The 26,129-nt window shown below is 46.6% G+C and overlaps 1 pseudogene and 1 gene segment (V, D, J or C); one reads left to right on the forward strand and one right to left on the reverse strand.

Annotated features, from left to right (window-relative positions):
* Positions 1-677, forward strand: LOC307094707 (immunoglobulin heavy variable 3-74-like). The segment is given in 2 exons: positions 1-357; positions 663-677.
* Positions 678-2,910: 2,233 nt separating this feature from the next.
* LOC307094708 (T-complex protein 1 subunit beta-like) overlaps positions 2,911-26,129 on the reverse strand; it is a 250,724-nt pseudogene continuing 227,505 nt past the window's right edge. Inside the window, exons 3-4 of the transcript in view lie at positions 4,106-4,417; positions 2,911-3,647 (exon numbers count right to left, since the gene is read on the reverse strand). The product of the transcript in view is annotated as a T-complex protein 1 subunit beta-like (transcript). The remainder of the gene's footprint in view (positions 3,648-4,105; positions 4,418-26,129) is intronic.

Genomic DNA, 26,129 nt, shown 5'->3' on the forward strand with positions numbered 1-26,129 from the left:
ATGGATGTGCAAGAGTTTCCTGACCAGGATGTGTTTGTGTTTGCAGGTGTCCAGTGTGAGGCACAGCTGTTGGAGTCTGGGGGAGGCCTTGTGAAGCCTGAGGGGTTTCTGAGACTCTCCTGTGCAGCCTCTGGATTCACATTCAGTACCTCCTGGATGACCTGGGTCCGCCAGGCTCCAGGGAAGGGGCTGGAGTGGGTCTCACTGATTAATCCTGATGGAAGTAGCACATACTACGCAGACTCTGTGAAGGGCCGATTCACCATCTCCAGAGACAACACCAAGAACATGCTGTACCTGCAAATGAACAGCCTGAAAGCCGAGGACACGGCTGTGTATTACTGTGCAAGAGACACAGTGAGGGGAAGTCAATGTGAGCCCAGACACAAACCTCCCTGCAGGAGAGTCTGAAACCACCAGGGGGCGCGCAGGACCATCCCAACAGCAGGTGCAGTTGGAGGTTAGGGCTGGTTTCCTGTGTGGTTTCACTTTCACATCACAGTTTCCCTCAGGGAACTGCTCTGGATTCCTGACTCTGCACTTACCTCTGATGTCTCTGAGATAGAAAAGTCTGTTGTAAACAGAGACAATTTTCTCAAGTGGACAAACCTCAGACACTCACTCTTGTGCCCAAATAATCATTCTCTAACCTTCTGACCCAGGTCACTGTAATCTAACCAGAGACTCTGCTGACTCAACTGTGCAGCTCAGCTCCTCACAGGTCAGGGTCTCAACCAGCCAGCAGCAGGACAGGAGTGTGTGGACAGTGGGCACCAGAGGAGTGTGACCCCAAAACTAGAGAAGGAAGAACCTGGCTTATCATCATGCTCACAGCACCAAGAGTAGGTGACACCAGACAGAGGTAGAGGGACCTGAAGCAGCTTGGTGCACATGTCCAGGCCGACAAGAAACACACACACCAAGTAATCATAGACTGTTTATTCCATACGTAACTGACATCTCTGGGACGCACAGGAAAGGCCCTTCAGGAAGTCAGATCTGCTCTGATGGAGCCAAGAAAGGAGACTGGTTTGGGGCTTTATTCATCGAGGTGGTGGCAGAGGGAGAGTATTTTTCCTTCCAGGGGCATGTGTGGTTTCAATTTTACAATGGCATCTAAAGACAAAGTCATGATTTCTCCTGAGTGACAGATGGAGAAGAGGTAATAATAAGCCATTAGTTGTTAGCAGTCAAATTAAAAATAAGAGTGTGGCCCTAACTGGTTTGGCTCAGTGAGTAGAGCGTCAGCCTGCGGACAGAAGGGTCCCAGGTTCGATTCCGGTCAAGAGCATGTACCTTGGATGAGGGCACAACCCCAGGAGGGGGTGTGCAGGAGGCAGCTGATCTATGTTTCTCTCTCATCAATGTTTCTAACTCTCTATCCTTCTCCCTTCCTCTATGCAAAAATCAATAATATATATTAAAAAAATAAGAGTATGGCTATCTATTTTACTTAACAACTATACAAAATGAACAAAAAAATATATAAAGTGTCATTGTGTGTGTTAAAAAAATAAGTCTATATAAATGAGAAGTATAATTACAAGTAAAGCAAATGATGATGATGGTGGTGGTGGTGGTGGTGGTAGTGGTGGTGATGGTGATGGTGATGGTGATGATAGAATTGGACAGAGGTTGTGTTCTGAAGTATTGATGGGAATCTTTACTTTATCCAAGGTCATCAGTTTTTATTTTATGTTTGTTTACTTTTAAACATATATTTTCATTTATTTTAGAGAAGAAGGGAGAAGGAGAGAAAGATAGAAATATCAAAGATGAGAGAGAATCATTGATTGGCTGCCTCGTGAATGCCCCACACTGGGGATTGAGCTTGCAACTCAGGCATATGCCCTTGATCGGAATCAAACCTGGGACCCTTCAGTCCACAGGCCAATGCTCTATCCACTGAGCCAAACTGGCTAGGGCCACGGTCATCAGTTTTAGGAGGCCTTGTATCAACCTAGAGTTGGGCCATTGGGGATTGAATTTTTCAATGACATCTAAAGAGGAGGTGTCTGCTTTCTTTTCCTATAAAAAGCCATTGTGTAGACAACCACCACGTCTACAGAAAATGAGAAGAATGATTAAAAGTAAGAAAAAATGGGAGGATGGGTGGGGAGTAATCATCCAAGAACCTTGGATGCATATATGCATGGCCCATGGCCACAGACACTGGGGCAGTGAGTGCCTGGCGCAGGGCAGCAGTGCAGAAAAAAAAAAAAAAAGCAAATGGTAATGTTGGTGATGATTAAGATGATGATGATGGTGATGATGACTATGATGGACTGAGAGAGAGGTCTTGTTCCAAAGAAATTATGGCACAAATACAAACACATTGTCACCATTGCTCCTCCAGTGAGAGATGTCCACTCTTCCCTGCATGTGTTGAGATATTTCATAACTGGGACTCCAATGAACTATGCAGATTGGGTGATCCGGGGGATGTCATGTGAATAATGACCCCAAAGGTATTCAAGTACAGATCCCCTGTACCTGGGGAGGTGATACCTTCTAGAACAGAGACACTGGGAGAATGTGCACGTAAAAAACAGGGATCCATTTCGCACCAGTTTTCAGTGAGATGTTCCTTATTCTTCCTCGGGTTGTGAGGGTTGGTTCTCCATGGTGTGTTCATTACTTGTGACTGTCAAAGGCATCTCATTTATATTTTTACCTCCTTTTTATTTTTTTTAATTGTTCATATTTTTATTTTTATGTACTATATGAGAAATAGACTTTAAAACAGTTGAACTTTATGGAAAATGAACAGCAAATAAATTAGACCCATGTTAAAATAAAAGATCAACTAAATTTCTAAACTTAAGGATATAAGAACCACACATAAACTTTCATGCCACAGTCTTCTTTAAGAAGTCAAAGTCCATCAAACAATGTTGCTATGAACTGGTCCAGAGCATAACAACATATAGGAATGCCTATCAAGGGGGGTGATCAGGGATACTTTTCCTTGGTGCTGCTTTGATGATATCATCCACACATAGAATTACCTCTGCTGCTTCAGCTGTACTCAAAAGAACCTGCACTTCACTTGGACACTGTCTGTGATGCCCAGCATTGCCATATCACCAATAGAACCTTCCTTCATATCCAGTTTAGCAGTTATATTGCCTTTAGGATGGGCAGCTCAGGGCTGTGCCACCAGAAGCACACTGTCATAGACAGTGTTGTCAGCTGTAACAGTAGGCAACATCCTCAGTGCTTGAGCCTACGACAGCATTGCAACAGCTTCTTTACCTGGTGTTTATTGGCAGCTGTGACACAACATGAGCCATCATCAGTTCAGAACAGCCTCCTCCATAAACTGTTTTAGAATCCTTCACAGTGTGTGCAAGAACACAAAGGGCCTCGTGCAAAGATCTTTTCGCCTCATCTAACATGTGCTGAGTGGCACCACGAAGGACAATAGTGTGATCCTCACCAAAGGCTACCCAGAAACGTGAATAAACATGTCTTCTCCGATCATGACTTCCTCAATGAGCTTGCAACTTCCAAGCTTCACTAGTTCTGGGAGGTCAAAGGTAGAGGCAATTTCACCACCTGTGACAAGAGCCAGGTGTTCTACATGTTCAATAGCCATAACCCCAGCAGCTCCTAAAAGCTGATTGGGAAAATTATAAATTTATTGCCTGTTAATAAAGCAATTATAAATTAACTAGAAGCCCAGTGCAAAAATTCATGCATGAGGGGGCGGTTTCCTCAGTCCGGCCTGCAAACTCTCGCAATTTGGAACCCCTCTGGTAGGGTCCCTAGGCTTGGCTGTGATCAGGGCCTATGGGGCTTTCTTTCCCCTGGCTGCTGACAGCTGTCCCCACTCCCATTGCTGCCACTCCTTGGCATCTGTGTGGTGCTTCCCTCCTCCCCAGCCACCTCTGTGTGGCCTCCTTCTTCAGGAGACAGATGTGGGGTACAATTTCTTGGCTAGCCTGGGCTCCCTCTTTGGGGCAATAAATCTCAGGGCACCGTGATTGATGACCCAGCATGATCCAGCATGATAGCCTGGTTATCTCAAAGTCATCCTGAAAGTCATTCTCCTGTTTGGTGGTTTGGTCGATTTGCATATTATGCTTTTATTATTATAGATTGCCTATTAATAAAGCAATTTATCCCTTGCTTAAGAATACATTTAATTTTTCTCTTCATTGTTTCCTTTTCTGCTTGTTCTATTTCGGCAACCTTTGCTGTAGAATTAACTTTTATACACAACCAAATATCTTTATTTTGCCTGTATTCAGACCAGTATTTGCAATACAAATTTTAGCATTTTCAATTCGTTTTGGTTGATTTACTCCAATTTTTTTTTATCCCACAGAAAGCCTTCATCTAAATAGGAATCCACCTGACTTCCTCCTAGCTTCTTGATGACATGAATTGCCTTCAGATTACCAGAGCCTTTCATCTGAGAACAGATAAAACAGGGGAAGTCAGTGTGAACCCTGACACAAACCTGCCTGCAGGAGTGGCTGTGACCTTCTCCCTCACTGTCTCTGGATTCTCTTTAATGAGCTATCATGTGCACTGGATCCGACAGCCACTGGGGAAGGGGCTGGAGTGGATGGGGTGCATAAATAATAATGGAGACACTTACTAAATCCCCTCCCTGAAGAGCCAAACCTCCATCTCCAGAGACACATCCAAGAACCAGGTCTCCCTGCAGCTGAGCTTCGTGAACACCAAGGACACTGCCATGTATTACTGTGCAAGACACAGTGAGGGGAAGTCAGTGTGAGCCCAGACACAAGTCTCCCTGAGGAAGACAGCAGAGCTAGGCTGCAGGCAGTACTCTGAACACCAGAGGCAATCAGGACCCACATCACATAGAGCAGCCCCAGGAGCAGGGTCAGAGGGAGGTATGGAGGGAAGGGCCTTCCTGTGGGCCCAAGGATTTCCTCTCAAGCTCTCAGCTGCATCCAGGGACAAGTCTTCATTCTCATATTTTCAATGAAGACAACAATGTAGAAGGGATATTTTCTGTTTGCAGGTGACATGTCGGCAGTTACGAAAACTCTCCTTCATGAAGTCTCCTTCACAAATTCCAAAAGTGACTTTTTTCACTGTCTTTTCAACTTTTCGGTTATGTATGTGAACTCTGCAGGTGGGTTGCTGGGATTGGGCTATGTGCACAGCTCTGCATCCATCCCTCCTGGGTCACAGCTACCCTCAATGTCTGACTCTCCCTGTGCCCTCCCCCTCCTGTTTCCAGGGAGATCACAGTGACATACTGTTGCTGAAAGGCCTGAGCACATTCAGAGATGGCCTACCTCACCCATCCTCTCTGGGTCCACATTGACCCCTGGAAGAGCTGTCAGCTCAGTGCACCAAGTACACTGAGCCCCCACATCTGTCCACACCAGGGGCCCCTGCTGTCCTGCAGGAAGCAGTGCTAAGACCATGGTGTGAACAGGTGACTCTAAGGGCTGGGATGTGCATCATGTAACTCCTCCGTCCACCTTTCCTCTTGCATCCACAGCTTCACTGTGGGTGAGATGTGCTTCAGGAGAATGTTGTAAGCCTAGGAGCATTCATGGGACCCCCTGTATCCATGCCATTATCTTCCTATTTGCCCAGGAAACACAGTCACATAGACACATAGTCACACACACAGAGCGTCACTCACAGACACAAACGCAGTCACACACAAACAGTAACACACAGACACACAGAGATGCACACAGAGTCACACACATGCACACAGACACATATTCTTTTTTGGGAAAGACATGCACTCATGAGCAGTGATACAAAACCATTCATGTCATTACACACTTTATTAATCCTATATAAGAAAAAATGGTTATATTTTATTCTCTTGGGTGTCATACGAAATAAATATGTGATCTGCAAGCAACTAGTATTTCAACACAGACCACACCCTGTGAAGATCAACAGTTGAATTTCTCAGTCCACTTAGTAGGAGCTCAAATTAGAAACTGGATCCCAAATTGGCTAGATTGCTATGAATTTAAAAAGAAATAATTGATGTAGTAGTGAAAAACAAATAAAAATCAAAGAGCAAATGGGATCAAGGGTCAATTCCACTAAAAACTCAAAGAATTCATAGTATGAAGTAAATATGTGGTCTGGAAGCAACTATTATTTCAACACTGCCCACACCCTGTGAAGATCAACATTGTATATTTTAGTCCACTTTGTAGGTGGTCTGAAGAATATGAGACTGCTGGGTCTTCTCCTGTGCCTGGTGACAGCCCCCCAAGGTGAGGGTCTCAGGGGTTAGACAAGGTAATGGGATGGCTGTGACTGCACGTGACTGACAGGGACTGATGCTCCTTGTTCCCAGATGTCCTGTCCCAGGTGCAGCTGCAGGAGTCAGGCCCAGGACTGGTGAAGCCCTCAGAGACACTCTCCCTCACCTGCACTGTCTCTGGGTTCTCTCTATCAAGCTATGGTGTGCACTGGACCCGCCAGGCTCCAGGAAAGGGGCTGGAGTGGATCGGGGTTATATAGGCCGATGTAAGTAGAATCTATAACCCAACACTAAAATCTCGAGTCAGCATCACCAGGGACACGTCAAACAGCCAAGTTTACTTAACACTGAACAGCCTGAGATCTGAGGACACAGCCAGGTACTACTGGGCGAGACACAGTGAGGGATAGTCAGCGTGGGCCCAGGCACAAACCTCCCTGAGGGAGGCAGCAAGGCTGGGCTGCAGGGGCTGCTCAGGACATCAGGGGGCACTCAGCACCCACAGCACAGACAGCATCCCCAGGATCAGGGGCAGAAGGAGGAAGGAGGAAAGGGTTTTCCTGTTGGGCACAGGGATTTCCTCTCAAGCTCTCAGCTGTGTTCTGGGAGGAGTCTTCCTTCTCATATTCTCACTACAGACAACCATGAAGAAGGAGCATTGTCTGTTTGCAGGTGACATGTTGGCAGTGATGGGGACTCTCCATGAAGTCTCATCCACAAATTCTACGGGTCTTTTTTCAGTGTCTTTTCAACGTTTCACTGATGAGTGTGAACTCTGCAGGTGGGTTGCTGGGATTGGGCAGTGTGCACAGCTCTGCATCCATCCCTGGGGAGGGAGGACACATCTACCCTCAGTGTCCGACACTCTTTGTGCCCTCCCTCTCCTATTACAGGGAGATCACTCAGGGCTGGTGGACCTTACCCATCCTCTCGTGGTCCATATTGATCCACAGAAGAGCTGTCAGCTCAGTGCAGTAAATACAGAGACCCCCCACATCCATCTACACGAGGGGCCCCTGCTGTCCTGCAGGAAGCAATGCTAACCCCATTTATTTGGGTTGCAGGTTCCTCCTCAGTGGAGACAGGTGACCCTAACAGCTGGGATGTGCATCATCAAACTCCTCCCTCCACCTTTCCTCCTGTATCCAAGGTTTTCTAGCTTCACTATGTGTGAGATGTGTATCGGGAGCATGTTGGAAGCTGAGAAGCTGTCCATAGGACCCCCTGTGTCCATACTGTCCTCTTACTACTTACTACTGAGTCAAATAGACACACAAAATCACACACACAGTCACACCTATACCCAGTTGCACACTTGTTTTTGTAAAACACATGCATTCACACTTGAGCAGTGATACGAAACTATTCATGTAATTACACACAGTACTTTATGAATTCTATATCAGAAATTGTGGTTATATTTCATTCTCTTGGATACCATCTATAATAATCTATAATAATAAAAGCATAACATGCTAATTAGACCCGACAGCCAAACGACCTTCCGGATGTCGTTCTGGAAGGCCTTCCAGGTAAAGCCATGGTGGCGGAGGATGAGGCAGAGGCAGTAAAGGTTGATCAGGCAGGCAGGTGAGCAGTTAGGGGCAATCAAGCAGGCAGGCAGAGTGGTTAGGTGTGATCAGGCAAGCAGGCAGGAGAGCAGTTAGGAGCCAGAGGTCCCGGATTGCGCGAGGCATGTCAGACTGCTGGTTTAGGACCAATACCAGTGGACTTGGGCCTAGATTGGCAGTCAGACATCCCCCAAGGGGTCCCGGATTGTAAGAGGGTGCAGGCCGGTCTGAATGACTCCTCCCTCTGCCCCCATGCATGAATTTCATGCATCAGGCCTCTAGTATGAAATAAATACGTGATCTGGAAGCAACTATTATTTCAACACTGCCCATACCCTGTGAAGATCAACATTGTATATTTTAGTCCACTTTGTAGGTGCTCAAATTAGGAATTTTATCCCAACTTTGCAAGATTGCTACAAATTAAAAAAAAAAATTAATGTAATAGTGAAAACCTTCCAACAAAGAAAAGCCAAGGACCAAATGTACTCAAGAATGAATTCCACTGGAATTTCAAATAAGAATTGTTAACTTTTTAATCATCTCTTCTCAAACTCTTCCAAGTACTAAAGAAATAGACAAAACTTCTAGCCCTAGCTGGTTTGGCTCAGTGGATAGAGCACTGGCCTGTGGACCAAAGGGTCCTGGGTTTGATTCTGGTCAAGGGCACCTATGTAGGTTGCAGGCTCCTCCCTGAGTAAGGCCATGGTCAGGGCTTATGCAGGGGGTAACCAATCAATGTGTCTCTCTCACATCAATATTTCTCTCAGTCTTATCCTGTCTCTTCCACTCTCTCTAAAAATCAATGGAAAAAATCTCGGGTGAGAATAAAAAAAAAAAAAAAAAGAGGCAACACTTCCAAACAAATGTATTGAGGTGATCATTACACTCATATCATAGCTAAATAAAAATATACAAAAAAACAGGTCAAGATCCCTGGTGAACATACATGCAAAAACCCTCAACAATATACTAGGAATCTTAACAGCACACTGAAAGGATCATTTACCAAGATCAAGTTGATACTGTCCTAGCATGCAAGGATGGATCAAAGTATGTAAATCAGTAACTGTGATACACCTCATCAACAGAATGAAGGGTAAAGTATACCATCATATAAATAGATATAGAATAAATCTTTAACATTGAAAATCACTCCTGAATTAAAATTCTTAGCAGATAAGGTGTAGAAGTGATGGGCCTCAATATAATAAAGGGCACATTTGAGAAGACAACAAATGACATCATGGTACACAGAGAAAATTTCAAAGCTTTTCTTCTTACATCTAGACCTAGACCAGGGCTCCCCAGTGACTACTTCTATTCATCAAAACTAAAATTCCTTGTTAGACTAAGTAGGCAAGAAAAATAAATTTAAAATGTTTATATCAGAAATAACCAAGTTAAATTGTTTCTCCTTATCTGTATGCAAGACATGACATGATATTGTACAGAGAAAACCCTAAAAAATGTATGAGAAGCTAATAGAACTAGAACGCAGGAAAGATGTAAGATATAAAACTAAAGCACAGCCGGAACCAGTTTGGCTCAGTGGATAGATCGTCGGCCTGTGGATTGAAGGGTCTCAGGTTCAATTTCGGTCAAGGGCATGTACCTTGGTTGCGGGCACATCCCCAGTGGGGGGGTGTGCAGGAGGCAGCTGATTGATGTTTCTCTGTCATCGATGTTTCTAACTCTATATCCCTCTCTCTTTCTCTCTGTAAAAAATCAATAAAATATATTTAAAAAACAAACAAACAAACAAAAACTAAAGCACAAGTGGCTTGTGCACTGCACCCTCTCAACAGAGTGTCTTCATGACTCTAGGAAATAAGCGGGGCTGCTTCAGAGGAAAGTGAGGAAAGAAAACTTGAACTGGCTAAACAACAAGATCACAACCTAAGGAAACAAGAACCCTGGTCATGTGTGTCCTTGGGCTTGGTTAATCCCCCATTCATGTTCCCAGATAGCTTTCCCCCCAATGTGGCACTGAGTCATGTGACCCTTATCATATGGGGACATGGGGCAGCAGTCCCAAGGCTCAAATACATACATCAGCTTTCCAATAGCAAGATTTTCATAACCAAAACTTAAATAGTCCTAAATCATTACCAATATTTTCATCTAAACACAACGGGTCATGACATTCTTCTATATCCCAATGTATGAAACTGGGTCTACAACAGATTCCAGAGAATAAACACTAAAAAGGAGGCAGTGCTTCTGCTACACATCCAGCACCAAACTCCCCTGAAGGAATAAGACCTGGGAACTTTGTCTTGTTTCTATGGTTCATGCTTCTGGTTCCCAGGGACCCACACAGATGCTCCTCTCTTCCCCATCTTGGTCCACTGGCTCTAGGTTCACACTCCGGTCTTAGTTTATCCTCTGATCACTTTGTAGGTGAAATAGTGTAAGATGGAACTTCCATCTCATGAGCATAAATCTCCTGTACTTTTAATTCATCTCAGATTTGATAATTAATTTCTCTTAGTTGTCATTACTGGTTTCTGTCAAAGGCATCTCTCATTTTCAATCCTTCACTTTTTCATTTTATGACAATTATCTCTCTGGTATCTTTGTACAGGTCTCTTAGAGCAGCTGGATCCAATGCAGAAGGCACCGACTCGAATGTGGGGATTTATTTTAACAGATATGCACCCTTGGACATGTCACACTCTGAGGCCATGTCCTTTATATCAGCGTCCAACGCCAGAGCTCCCTATATAGTAGGAGGACATGGAGATAGAGTTCCTGTTCTCATAAAATGCAGCCCAGACCTGACCCTGCAGCTCTGGGACAGGAGCCCAGCCTTTGGATTCCAAGGTATTTTGATTCCCTGATCAGAACTGAACACAGACCACTCACCATGGGGTTTGGGCTCAGCTGGGTTTTCCTTGTGGCTTTTTTGAGAGATAATATATGGAACAAGTAACATTGATTATGTGAGTAGACATGAGTGAGAGAAACATGGATGTGTGAGAGGTGACCTCCAGGACATCTTTGTGTGTGTGTTTGCAGGTTTCCAATTTGATGTGCAGCTGGTGGAGTCTGGGTGGGGGGGGGGGGGGAGGGCTTGGTGCAGTCTAGGTAGTCTCTGAGACTTTCTTGTGCCGCCTCTGGATTCACGTTCAATAACCACTGGATGCACTGGGCCCAAGAGGTTTCAGGGAAGTGGCTGGAGTAAGTGGAAGTTGTATGGAGTGATGGGAGTCCGAAATACTATGCAGACTCCATGCGGGGCCACTACACCATCTCCGGAGACAACGCCAAGAACACACTGTTTCTGCAAATGAATAGCTTGAGAGCTGAGGATGTGGGCGGTATTACCGTGGGAGAGACACAGTGATGGGAAGTCAGTGTGATCCTCAAATCTCCCTAAGGGAGTCATGAAGGCTGGGCTGCAGGGTGCACTCAAGACCCTCCTATCCTGAGTTACAGCCACAAGAGCAGTTTGAGGTGGTGTTTATGGCTGATTTCTCTGAAGGTCCTTGCCTTCCTCTCACTATAACACTTTCTCCAAGAGACTCTCTAGACCCATTGTGCAGTGACTACCACTAATGGTTTTGTTTTTTTAAAAGATTTACTCTATTAGAAACATTCTCACATGCAAACACCCATGTAATACTTACGAAGGAAGAAACATGTGGAGGAGCTCGTTAACCTGCGGAAACTGTTAGCACACAATCAAAGTCTGTCCATGAAATGTGGAACTTGGTTAACCTCCCTGCACTTCAGGAAGGCCCAGCAAATCCACCAGAGATTTCTTGAGCCCTATGTTTCTGACAGATGACACCTGTGTCTCTCAGTGATGGTCGTGTCTTAGTGTTACATCGGAGCTCAGCCGTGGTCTGGGAGTCATGCACAGCTATGTCTTCAGCACAAACTATGGTGGATTTCAGAGTGCAACAGCTGGGACCTGTTCTGTGTGCTCCATAAAGATGGGGTAAAGGAGGTACATTCTCAGGACAAATGCACTTCATGAATTCTATACAAGATAACATTGTTTTATTTTATTCTCTTGGATGGCATTTGAAATAAACATATGGTCTGAAACCAACTATTATTTCAATGCTGACCACACCTTGTGAAGAGCAACAGTTGTATTTCTCAGTCCACTTAGTAGGAGCTCAAATTAGGAACTGGATCCCAAATTGGCTAGATTGCTATCATTTTGAAAAAAATAATTGCTGTAGTAGTGAAACCTTCTAACAAATAAAAGCCAATGAACAAATGGAATCAAGGTGAATTTCACCAAAAACTCAAAGAAGAATTAATAACTTTTTAATCAATCATTCCTGAATTCTTCTAAGAATGAAAAGAGGCAACATTTCCAAAGAGATTTATTGAGGTGATCATTATACTGATACCAAAGTTAAGTAAGGACACACAAAAATCACAGGACAATATCCCTGATAAGCACAAATGCAAAAACCCTCAATAATATATGAAGAACCTTAACACCACATTAAAAGTCATTTATGATGATCCAGTGGGGTATTGAGCAAGAATGCAAGGATAGTTCAATGTTTGTAAAGCAGCAAATATGCTGCCCTCATCCACAGAATGAAGGATAAAGTGTACCATCATATAGACATATATAGAAGAATAATCAAAAGAAAACTTGCAGGAGGTAACCCTGATACCCGAGGACTGAAAGTGGAGACTACATAGAGATTGGTAGGAGGGTGGATGCCAGGAACCCATAGACAGCAACTGAAGTCCTGAAGAGATATCGTTTGGGAGCTTTCCACTGAGAATTCTGGGATCTAATCCCCAAGTTGCCCCTCCCCCCAGCAGAGAGCACCAAAACTGAAGAGGGTACCCACATAACATCTGGCTGTGAAAATAAGTTGGGTACTCTCTGCCAGAAAGTAACAGTTGAAAATCCAGGTACCCTCTTAAAGGGCCAATGCACATAATTTCCTGTGGAGCTACCCAGCTTATACTCCAACAGAGGAAGGGTTAAATGGACTGGAGCTGTGAGAGCAGAAGCCATGGCTGGGTACTCGGGGGATAGAGCTCAGAAGGCAGATACCCATGTTTCCACACAGTGGAGGACATCTTTCCAACATAGACATTTGCTTTGCCTGGGGAGGGGGGAGAGACAGTTGATACACCCTATTGGAAAACACCTTGCTCTGAGGCCACTTAAGGGATTGAAATCAGTCTCTTGGCAGAAGAAACTACCCCTCCCTGTTGGAAAACACACACACACACACACACACACACACACACACACACACACACACAAACATCTTGCCACACCTGAAGTCAATTGCCTGAGGTGCAATTCAAGTATAAATCCTATCAGTCTATAGACTGAAGCAGTCTCTGGAGGCTTTAAGTCTTTGCCTGATCTAATTAGTCAGAAACAGTCTTTAACACTGTCCTGAACTAGAGATTGAGAGGTGTAGAGGATCTACCTAATACATAGTCAAATACCCAGACAGCCAAAATGAGGAGACAAATAAACAACCCCCAAATGAAATAACTAGAGAATTCTCCAGAAGAAGAGATAAATGAAGCAGAGATAAGAAATTTACCTGAAACAGAGTTCAGAGTAATGGTGGTAAAAATGCTCAACAGCATGAAAAAAGATACAGTAACTTTAAAAAGTACAGTCTGAGATAAAGAATTATATAACACAAATAAAGAACATATTGGATGGAATACACAGCAGATTATGGGAAGCTGAGGATTGAATAAGTGAATTAGAAGACAGAGTTGAAAATATCACTAATCAGAGAATCAAAAAGAAAAGAAAACAATTAAAAAACAGGACAGCTTAAGGGAGATGTGGGACAACATGAAATGTAATAATATTAGAATAGTAGGTGTTCCAGAAAGGGAGAAAATAATAGAGAAGGTATTTGCAGAAATAATGGTAGAAAACTTCCCTAACCTGGTAAAGGAAACAGTCACACAAGTTTGGGAGTCACAGAGAACTCTGAACAAGAAGAATCCAAGCAGGCCCATGCCCAGACATATCATAATTAAAATGCCAAAAATTAAAGACAAATAGAGAATCTTAAAGGCAATAAGAGAAAAGAAAACTGTTACCTATAAAAGTGCTCCCATAAGGCTGACACTTGATTTCTCATCAGAAACTGTACAGGATGGAAGGGAATGGCATGACATACTCAAGGTAATGGAAAGCAAGGATCTGAGACCTTCCAGCAAGACTATCATTCAAAATATACAGTCAAATGAAGAGCTTACCAGACAAATAAAAATAAAAATAAAAATAAAGGCTAAGGGAGTACATCACTACTAACCCAGCATTACAAGGAATGCTAAAGGGATTGTAGTAATGAGAAAAAGACACAGAGGGAGAAACATAGCCATACAGTATTAAAATGGCAATAAATAAGTACATATCAATAATAACCCTAAATGTAAATGGATTAAATGCTCCAATCAAAAGTTGTAGGGTAGCTGAATGGGTACAAAAACATGACCAAACTATATTCTGTCTATAAGAGACCCACCTAAAAACAAAAACACACACAGGATGAGAGTGAAGGGATGGGAAAAAATATTTCCATGCAAATGGAAAAAAAAAGGTGGAGTAGCAATACTCACATCTGACAAAATAGACTTCAAAATGAAGGCCCTATAAGAAACAACAAAGCTGCTCACAACATGGAACTAAAGGGATTGATCCAACAAGAGGTTATAACATTGGTAAACATATGTGAACCCAATACAGAAGCAGTACAGGCATACCTAAAAAAAATCAGCAATAAACAATTTAACCCTACAACTTAAAGAACTAGAAATAGAACAACAAGAAAATCCCAGAATAAGTAGAAGGAAATAAATGATAAAGATCAGAGCAGAAATATATAACATAAATACTAAAAAAGCAATATAAAAAAGCATTAAAACCAAGAGCTGGTTCTTTGAAAGGATAAACAAAATTGATAAACTGTTAGCCAGAAACAAAGAGAGAGGACACAAAATAAATAAGATCAGAAACAAAAGTGGAGAAGTAACCACTGACACCACAGAAATACAAAGGATTGTAACAAACTACCAGGAAAAACTATATGCCAACAAGCTGGACAATGTGGAGGAAATAGACAAATTCCTAAAAAAAAAAAAAAAAATGCAATCTCCCAAAATTGAATTAGGAAGAATGAAAAAACCTGAATAGGTCAATAGCAACTGAGGAAATAGAAGAAATAATAATAATAATAATAATAATAATAATCCTACCTAATAAAATGGTAATATGTAAATTACCATCACTCCACTACGCCCACGATTGGGCCAGCGGGAGGCACAGGGGGCAGGACTCAGGGTGGCCAGGGTAGATGATTGAGCCAGTGGGACGCTGAGCTCGCATCACCAGCAGCGGCGCAAGCTCAGCGTCTGCTCCATGGCTGTGCTGCAGCACAGAAGGGGCCTCTGGGGCAGCGAGCTCACATCCCGCTGTGGACCATCAAAAGCGGGGGTGCTGGGTGCCTGTCTTCTCCAGCACTGGGCCTTTCAGAAACCTCTGCCGAGCCGGAGGTTTCTGAAAGGCCTGGTGCACCAGCAGACAGGCACCCAGCTCCACCGCGATCGAAAGCGAAAGCGTGTAGGGGACCCTACACATGCATGATTCAATCATGCACTGGGCCTCTAGTAATAATAATAATAAACAACCACCAATCAAAAACCCAGGTCCAGATGGCTTTTTACAGGGATGTTGACTGCAGCATTCTCTTGATCATCAATTTTTGTGTGTGTTTGTATTTTTATTTTATCTTATTTATTTATTTTTTACTATTTTCCTTCTGTGTGCAGTGCTCACACTTCATCTGGAGCGGGGCAGGCAGGGGCTAGCTCGCGTGATCTGGAGAAAGCATGGGCAGAGCAGTAACTGCTGGTCACCCCTGGCACTGCTGGCAGTATCCTTTCTTCCTTGTGGAGCATCTAGGGAAGGAAAGCAGCCGCAGTGCCTGAGGCCGAGTTCCAGGAGGCCCTGCAGCTCTGTTGGGATCGTGCTGGTGGCACTGGTCCATTGGTCCCTGTCCTGTCCTCTGGAGATTGATCCTGCAGGACTGCTTAGGAAGCCAGTCCCCATTTCCGCCCTGCCGCTGCCACCAATTGATTGGAGCCTGAGGGCCCAGAGGAGAGACCAAGAGGTCTGCCTTCCACCTGCTTGCCAGTCCCAACTAACCCTGGTTCCCCCGTGAGCCATCCCCTGATCAATTGGAGCCTGTAGGCTGGAAGTGCTCAATGCACCTCATGGTTACTGGTCATCATGGTCATCATGGACACTTGCTTTTTATATCCTATCTAATAAAAGAGTAATATGCAAATTAATCATCACTCCGCGACAAAATGGCAGCACCCATAGACACAAGATGGCGGCGCCCAGTCCTCTCAGGCCTGTAGGAGTCCCCCAGTCCCAGGGAGGGCTGCCGCTGAGAGCAAGAAGCAAGCAGCTCAGCCTGTTGGCCTGGGAGGAGGCTTTGCACCCCGGCCAGATCCTCACCTAGCCCTGAACCTGGCCGTGGGTCTGGGAGGCACTTGTGCACGGCTGCCATGATCAACTGCCCATGGAGGCCCTGGCCCTGAGTCTGGGAGGCACCCACACTGGGCCGGCGCCATCAGCTGCCCTCCACAACCCGGGCCCTGGATCTGGGAGGCGCCTGAACACGGCCTGCGCAATCAGCTGCCCATGGAGGCCCGGGCCATGGTTCTGGAAGGTGCCTGCACATGGCCGCTGAGATCAGCTGCCTGCCCCGCCCCGGGCCGTGGGTCTGTGAGGTGCTTGCACATGGCCGCTGAGATCAGCTGCCCTCCGTGACCTGGCCCGTGGGTCTGGGAGGCACCAGTACTGGGCCAGTGTGATCAGCTGCCCGCTGCAACCCAAGCCATGGGTCTGGGAGGCGCCAGTACTAGGAGGGCACGGTCAGCTGACTGTGGAGGCCAGGGCTGTGCGTCTGGGAGGCGCCCACGCATGGCCTGTGAGATCAGCTGCCTGCTGGAACCCGGGCTGTGGGTCTGGGAGGCACCCGCACTGGGCTAGCGTGATCAGCTGTGCGCAGAGGCCCAGGAATGGGTCTGGGAGCACCCACGCACAGCCAGCGCGATCAGCTGCCCACAGCGGCCCAGGCCTTGGGCCTGCAAGGTGCCCATGCAGGGCCGGTGCCATCTGCTGCCTGTCCTGCCTGGGCTCTGGGCCTGAGAGACCCAGTATCTGCCTATACACCTTCCCCCCACTCTGAGATCAGCTCCTATCTGCAGCTGGGGGGTGTAGGCCTGGGAGGAAGCCATGCCCCCCAGAGCTATTCCCACCAAGAGGCAGCCTTGGGTGTCAGGCAGAACCCCCATGGAGTTATCCCCCCCACACACTATAGCCTTGGAACTTCCCTTGCCACCTGCCGAGTGATTGGAGATGCGTGGTGATATCTGGGCTATGATACCCAGCAAACCACTACCATTGGGTAGAAACTTCTGACCAGGATAGGGAGGTAAATGGGTTTTGTTTAAAATCTTTAGAAACCACAATGGAAATGTCTGAGGTAGGGTTTCACATCGGAAGTAACTTACAACTAATTTCTGAAGGCAAACCTGGACATTGCAGTTACATTACTGGAGAGTACCCCAAGATCCGGAGGTTGGCTCTGCAGCGGCAGTGCAGAGTGCTCCCCACCCTGGTTCCTCAGCACCTTGGGCAGGGCTTGAGCCCACCTAGAAAGGCCTTTTCCCCTACAGTTTTCACCAAGGCAGGGAGGTTTTGTAGACATGAATAAGAAGTGCCCAAGCACAAGTCCTGAAGATGCTGGGGCCGGAAGAAATGACAATCAAACCCGGAAAAGAGCAAAACCAGAAACACCACCGATCCCATCATAGATCATCTTTTTTTTCAGATGATGGTGTGTTTCCCTCTTCTTTGTCTTCTGGAAGCAAGACAGATTCAAGTACTGACGATTCTACCAATGGAAAAGTTAAGAGAAAGAGAGGACAGAAAAGGAATAAAAGGAAAAAAGAAAGGACAAAAGTTGAAACATCAAGAAAAAGAAAGAAGGAAAAAAGGAAGAAACAACCACATCATATCACCTTTCTAAGGTCTCATGAAATTCCTGTTTAAGTTTATTTTATGACACTTTTAGTTTGGGTTTACATTTTTGCTGGTTTGTGAAGACCACGGCAGGTACACTGTCCAATATGTTAAAGAAAAAAACCCTATCTACTAAAGAGGTAATATGGAAGGGAGAGCATTTGGGGGTGACCGGGCTGTCAAGGGAAGGAAGTTGGGGATGACTGGGCTGGCAGGGGAACAGTTAGGCATTGCTCAGGCTGGCAGGGGAGTGGTTAGGGGGTGATCAGGCTGGCAAGCAGAAGCGGTTAGGGGCAAACAGGAAGGCAGGCATGTGAGCAGTTCAGAGCCAGCAATCCTGGATTGTGAGAGGGATGTCCAACTGCCCGTTTAGGCCCGATCCTATTGGTAGTGATTTCCCAGTTGGACATCCCTTGAGGGGTCCCAGATTGGAGAGGGTGCAGGCTGGGCTGAGGGACACCCTACCCCCGTGCACGAATTTCGTGCACCGGGCCTCTAGTATATAAATAATGAACTCACAAAAAGAGAAACTAAAAAAAAGAAAAGTTCCATTTACCATTGCACCAAAAAAATTAAGATACCTAGGAATAAACTTAACTAAGGAGGTAAAAGACCGGTCCTCAGAAAACTATAGGACATTGAAAAAAGAGATAGAGGAAGACATAAACAAATGGAAGAATACACTGTGGTCAAGGATTGGTAGCACCAACATCATTAAAATGTCTATACTACCCAAAGAAATCTATAGATTCAATACAATCCCCATTAAAATAACAATGGTGTATTTCACCTACCTAGAACAAACTCTACAAAAATTTATATGGAATAAAAAAAGACCCCAAATAGCCACAGCAATTTTGAGAAAATAGAACAAAGTTGGAGGGATGACAATACCAGATATCAAGCTGTATTACAAAGCCACTGTTCTCAAAACTGCCTGGTCCTGGCACAAGAATAGACATAAAGACAAATGGAACAGAACAGAGAACCCAGAAATAAACCCAAGCTGTTATGCTCAATTAATATTTGACAAAGGAGGCAAGAGCATACAATAGAGTCAAGTTAGTCTCTTCAATAAATGGTGTTGGGATAATTGGACAGATGCATGCAAAAAAATAAAACTAGACCACCAACTTACACCATACACAAAAATAAACCCAAAATGGATAAAAGACTTAAATGTAAGACTGGAAACCATGAAAATCTTAGAAGAAACCATAAGCAGGAAAATCTCAGACATCTCTCATAGCAATATACTTATTGACACATCTCCTAGGGACAATGGAAACTAAGGAGAAAATACAGTAAGCAAATGGGACTACATCAAAATACAAAGCTTCCACATAGCAAAGGAAACCATCAACAAAATAGTGAGAAAGCCCACTGCATGGGAGGCAGTATTTGCCAATGGGACATCCGATAAGGATTTAATCTCCAAAATGTATAGGGAACTCATACAACTTAACAAAATGAAGATAAACAATTCAATCAATAAAAGGGCAAGGACTGCTGGTGCAGCCTTACCGTGGTGACCTGCTCACTGGGCAGACGTCCCTCCTCCAACCTGGGACTGAGGCCGCAGCATCGGAACAAAACAGCATTGTGTCATTTTTCTTTTTCTTTTTGTTTGTTTGTTCATTTAAATGTATATTTAGAGCTGTGCTTTTTTAGAAACCTCCCCTTCTGTTTTTACTCCCCAGTTGAATGAGGTTTTTCCTTCTCAGACATTGAACCCGATCTCTAGAGCAGGTCACATCCTAGGTGCACGAGCGTTTATAAACCCCTCTGGAGGTTGGTTGAACAAGGGAATCACAAGGAAACGAAATGCACAATCTTTTTATCAACTTCTCTTTATACCCCTAGCTATCTGTCTTCAGTAGCAATCAAATCTACCACTATAAATATAAGTTCCTCGTGTTTATTCCTGATAATCTCATTTACTCTCAGCCGTTGTTTGTGCAAATCATATAAGGTCTTCTATGCCCAAGCTTGAAAGTGATTTCCCAGGAGACAAGAGGCGCTGCCCACCTGCAGATGACTACATTTATGGATGCGAGGAAGATCTTACCGGAATTTTTCCCTGTCTCCTTCCTGAAGGTACAGCACCTGCACAGTTGGAGCGGGGATGGAGGGATGCTGACATCTCCTGCGGAGTCGCCCTGGGTTTACTGGGGGCCCAGGTGCTGCTGGTCCCCCTTCTGAACTGCAATGCACAAGGGACACCGTGATCGCAGAGTGTGTTTGGGTGTTGTACTTTTCTTTTAGCTTTGATGTTCTCTTGCAGTTATTGAACCTGTATGCATGGAATCTAACCTCTGACACATGTATACCCCTCGTTGGGCATTAGTACTGTGTCGTGTAAAGGGTCAGTTAGGCAACTCTCAGAATGCCGTGTCAGCCTTGTTTTTCTAGAGTCCTGTTGTTGTTGTTTTTTAAGTCACTTTTCCAGGGAAACTACAGGTGTTACTTGAGCATTGTGCATGTCAGTGTGCTTCTGTGGGGCCGAGCTGCTGAGCGGGAGTTGCAGGGAGACAGAGGCCACAGGGCGAGCTCCTGGGGGAGACACGACTCCTCCAAGTTGGACAAGACGGAGCCAGCCACCTGTACATTCCCTGGCACTGACCCCTCCAGTCTCCACTTTCTATCTTTATCATGTCCTTCTCACAGTTCCTTTATATTTGACTAGAGGCCCAGGGCACGAAATTCATGCACTGGGGGGTCCCTCAGCCCAGCCTGCGCCCTCTTGCAGTCTGGGAGCCCTCAGACATCCTTAGCACTGCCATACAGTCAGGAGAGGCTCCTGCCACCACAGCTGCACTCACCAGCCCTGAGTCTGGCTTCTGGCTGAGCGGAGCTCCCCCTGTGGGAGAGCACTGACCACCAGGGAGCAGTTCCTGCACTGAGCGTCTGCACCCTGGTGGTCAATGCGTGTCATAGTGACCAGTTTTCCCCCTGTTTGGTCTATTTGCATATTAGCCTTTTATTATATAGGATTATATTTAATGTTAACTTTCCTAGGAGCTTAATTGAATTAAACATGCTGACAATAGTCTTAAGTAATTCCATTATAAACTCCAATTGAATGTATTAGTATTTAAAGTCAACCCACAGCCCCAAGCAAGAGAAGGCTGTTCTGTGGGGTCAGAGGTCGGGGAGGTCAGAGTTCAGTGGTCTGACTTGCTCCATCCAATACTGCTCCAGTGTTCCCAGTGCTGTCTCTGTTCATATAAGGGCTTCCCAGCGTGGGCCAGGGAGGCTGCCCCAGCCCCACCCTCTGAGGAGCTGAGCTGGGACAGAACTGACCCCACACCTACCTGTCACCACAGTCCCATCCATGGGCTCCCCTGCAGCCATTGAAAGGGAATCAGCTGATTCAGACACAGGCTCCCAGGGAGAGGGAGAAATCTCTCCTGACCAGAACTGACCCTGTGCCATGGGTGTGCTATGGCTATTGGACAGCTTGTTATGAGAATTTCCAAGATGCTGATGTCTGATCCTGACAGGAGATCCCACATGAGGTCTTCCAGGGCCAGTGACCTGGTGGCTGTGGAGGGCCAGGTGGTACAGCAAGAGAAGAATGTCATGGGTCCCAGTCTCCCCATATCACTCAGATGTCCTGTCACTCAGATTTCCTGTCACTCAGATTTACCATTCGCCTCAGGTTTCTCATGTCACTCACATTTCCTGTCACTCACATTTTCCCTGCACCTCAGATTTCCATAGTCACTCAGCTTTCCTGTGTCACCCAGATTTCTTGTCACTCAGAATTCCCTTGTCACTCAGATTTCCTGAAACTCAGATGTCCTGTCACTCATATTCCCAGTATGACACAGATTTCTGGGGAGCAGTCAGGCTAGTATGAACAGTGCATGGGCTGATTCCAGGCTCTGGGCCTGGACCTGCATGTGCTTGATGGTTCATGGCATTACATTCCTGAAGACACTCTCAGCCTCCCTGAGCCAGGCTGCAGACACCCTGTCCCCCAGAATTCCCTCCAGGGCACTGTCACAGTACACATCACAGGGAAGCAGGAGGAGAGCACACAGGTGCACACAGGGTTAGAGAGGAAGAGTCTCCACCACAGGTAGGACGACAGCCTGCAGAATGTTCTTTCAGTCTCCACAGTCTTTCCCTGAAGTGGGTGATAAGTCCCTGATCCCAGAAAGGGATTTGTCCACAGTTGGCACACTTAGGGATCCATTAGATCAAGGGTATGACTGCTGTCCTGTCCTGAGAGTGCTCACAGCTCTGGCCCAGCTGCAGAAGGAAGCCTTTCTGTGCAGGTGGGGACAAGTGACTGCTGTCCCTTTGGGGATATGGTGGCAGCTCCCAACAGACACAGAGAGGAGTCAGTATTGCCTGGGCAGGGTCTGCTCTGCTCTCTATTGGATTGAACATTAGCAGGGAAAATCGCATCTTTCAAATGCCTGATGAAGGCCAGGTGATGCAGGGACACATCCCTGAGGGCTCTGGCTCTGGCTCTTCCCAACAAACAGCTACACGCACAGCAGCCTACTCCCCAGAGCGTTGGACAGACTTAGCGGGTCTAGAGGCACATGGAGGGACAATGACAGACGCCACGTCTGACCACAGGGCCAGCTGAGGCTGTGACAGTTTCTGCTGACCTCCTAACCTCCACATGGAGATATCCATGCACATCAGGGCTGGAGAAGGTCTCAGGCCCCTGGTAATAGAGTGGACAGACAGGGGCTGTGGGGATCACAATAGTGGTCCTGGGTCAAACACAGACCTCAGGTGCATGTAACAGACCAGGGGAACCTGACTCCCCTCATGTGATGGAGGACCACCTCCCATGTGAGGCATGACCTTCTCCATAATAGTGAGGAATCTGAGACCACAGGGGAATCCAGCCCTGAATTGGGGGTAGTACCAGAGCACTCATCCATGCTCTCATCTCACACCATGGTTCTGTACCCTCACTGGCATGTTTTGCTCTGCCTTGGAGTTGATTCAGGAGAGCAGTGGTGGCCAGTGGGGAGGGATCAGTCCAGAAACAGGTCTCAGTGTCACCAGATGTGATCCCATAGGCATGCCTTAAAACGTCTTATGATTCTGTATTTAGTTATTGAAATGTTTTCATGACATGATTCTCCCTCAGGACACTTTCACCTGCAAAGAGGCACTGATATCCCTGTAGGTCTCCAACCACAGAGCTCCCTATATAGCAGAAGGGCATGCAAATAGGGCCACCTCTGTTCATAAAAACCAGCCCAGACCCGGCCCTGCAGCTCTGGGACAGGAACCCAGCTCCAGGGTCCCCAGGTGTTCCCATTCCCTGATCAGGACTGAACACAGACCACTCACCATGAGGTTTGGCCTCAGCTGGGTTTTCCTTGTTGCTATTTTGAGAGGTAATTTATGGAGAACAAGAGACACTGAGTATGTGAGTGGATATGAGTGAGAGAATCAGTGATCGTGTGAGAGTTTCCTGACCAGGACATCTTTGTGTTTGCAGGTGTCCAGTGTGAAGTGCAGCTGGTGGAGTCTGGGGGAGGCTTGGTGCAGCCTGGGGGGTCTCTAAGAATCTCCTGTGAAGCCTCTGGATTCACCTTCAGTAGCTACGGCATGAACTGGGTCCACCAGGTTCCAGGGAAGGGGCTGGAGTGGGTCTCTGGTGTTAGTAGTAGTGGTACCACATACTATGCAGACTCTGTGAAGGGCCGATTCACCGTCTCCAGGGACAATGCCAAGAACACTCTGTATCTGCAAATGAACAGCCTGAGAACTGAGGACACAGCCATGTATTACTGTGCAAGAGACACAGTGAGGGGAAGTCAGTGTGAGCTCAGACACAAACCTCCCTGAGGGAGACAGCAGGGCTGGGCTGCAGGGGGCGTTCAGGACACCAGGGGGCGCTCAGGACCCATAGATCAGAACATCCAAACCAGGAGCAGGAGGATGAGCAGCTTTACCCCTGGATCCTGTAGGAGGCTGAGTTTCCTCTTCATGTGACATTGGCTCCTGGACCTTCTCCCAAGTCATGTTATGGACACAGACAGTTCAGCAGCAAAGAGCTGTCAGTCCTGATGGAGAAGAGAGGCCGCGGGGTGGCCATTGCCCAGCCCCCTTCATGCAGAGATGATAGCTGTGAGTCCTGTGCAAGGACAATAGGACTCCCACCCACAGCAGCTTCAGAGGCTGAGTCTAAGGATGCCCACACACCAGGAGATGAGATGACCTGCAGCGTTGACATAACATCGGTCTCTGGAGACAGGGAGGCGTCTTCAGCAGGTGCAATGGCCTCAGGGAGCCAGGAAGGGGACTGGCTCAGGGTGAGCTGTGTCAGGGAGGGAGAACTATGGGGGTTCCTTGCTGGGCAGGGGCTGGAGTGGATGGACCCCTCCCAGGGACAGAGGAGAGACCACCAGGCTGCCTCACCTGCATGGCCAGATGTGGGCAGAAGTGGAGAAGGGAGGGCGAGGCTTCAAAGCTGCCAGATGTCAGCACCAAACTTGGGGTCAGACTCCTGTGTCCACCTAACAATTGCAATAATAAGGGAAAGGGAGGGACTCATGCATTCGGAGTGGACAGCAGCCAGCGATGATGGGCAAGTCAATAGGAACAAAGCAGGAGTAAGAGTGGGGTTTTGTTCTCACATTGACTGAAGCTTCCTCTGTCTGATCCTCAATTTGTACCAAATTTCATGGGTCAGCCTCTGCTTCCAGAATTGCAGCTTCTAAAGGGTTCTGAGCATCCGGAGTTAGATGTCCTGCACTGGAGCAGTTCTCAAAGGTGTGGATTCTGAATTTCTCTGTGAGCTGTAAGGTGTGAACTCGGGGGCTAACTGCAGTTTCATGATGGCCTTTATCGTTAAAACACATGATCAGGTCTCTTCAGGGGGTTCAAAAACCCTTTTTTCTGATATCTTGTTATTAGGTAAATATCAGTTAAGTGATTTTTAAAAAGATACACCTGTTCTGCACTTTGATTCTCCCTCCATCTGTAGTCTTAGCCCATCATGAGCTCACAGGCCCCTTCGCAGATAGTCAGCTTGCAGGTTCACTTCCTCCAGGGTCTCAGGTGGGCACTGGGAGGGCAGGTCCCAGAATGATTCTCTGTGACCAGGGGAAGGCCCATGTCCACACCCATGTCAGAGCACCTGCTGGTCCAGAGTCAGTGCCCATGTCCCTCTGGGAGAAGGTGAGTCCAGTGTCTCAGAGCCTCTCTGTGGTTCAAGACCTGGGAGACCTCCTTGAGCTGCTCCCTGTGGGAGGGGGTTCCTGCTGGGAGCAGTGAGGAGAGAGGAGGGACAGAGTGTGAGCCTGTCTCTGCTGCGTGGCCTGGGCTGTGCTCATGGGAGGCAGGCGCTCCCCAGCAAGGCCTGTTCCCCAGAGCTGGACTGAGATAGGGGTGGCCCCTGCATGGTCACTGGCAGGGCCAGGGGACTCCCAGTAATGCACCCCTGCAGTCAAAGGGTGACCCAACCCCAACTGTGACTCTCCCTGGAGCAAGCCTGACCTGTTCCACCTCCATCTGGGAGTGCAGGACCTGCAAGAGCACAGGCACATGAGTGCCTGCTCATTAAAGTCTGTTTTTGTATTGTGGGTGCATTTGTTCAGTTTCCAAAGAAAGTCACATCCCGGCCTAGAATCCACATGTGGTCCCTGCCCATGTGCGATGTACAGGGAAGAGGGGCAAATGTGGATTTCATAGCAAAGAAAATCATCACTGTGTGTGTGTGTGTGTGTGTGTGTGTGTGTGTGTGTGTGTGATTTATTAAATAGATGTGCAGTGAGATTTGGCCACACACTGGGATATGAAGATGGGACCTTCAATGAGAGGAATCTAAGGACATAAGAGACCCAAGAACCCCCAGGAGCTTCTCAATGAAGGGAGGGTTGGCTGTGCCCATGCATCTGGCAGCCCCAAGGAAGGGCTCCTGGCTGCCCTCAATGGTTTGGGGTCTCCTTGCAGAGCCATTGGGGATCAGTAAGGCCAGTTCACTCTGCCCAGAGATGCCAAAACCACACGGTGTCCCTGAGGGAGCAATCTGACCTCAGGGCACAGCCTTCAGTACTGGACAAGAGACACTGAAAGGTCAATGCCCTGTGAGTCCAGACAGGACCTTCCACTGCAGAGCCAGGGATGGGAAAACTCTCCAAAAATTCATCTGGAATAAAAATAGACCTCGAATAGCTGTAGCAATCCTGAGAAAGAAGAACAAATTTGGAGGGATCACATTACCAGATACCAAGCTATATTACCAAGCCACGGTTCTCAATACTGCCTGGTACTAGCACAAGAACAGACATAT

Source organism: Cnephaeus nilssonii (assembly GCF_951640355.1).
Source record: "Cnephaeus nilssonii genome assembly, chromosome: 23".
NCBI lineage: Eukaryota > Metazoa > Chordata > Mammalia > Chiroptera > Vespertilionidae > Cnephaeus > Cnephaeus nilssonii.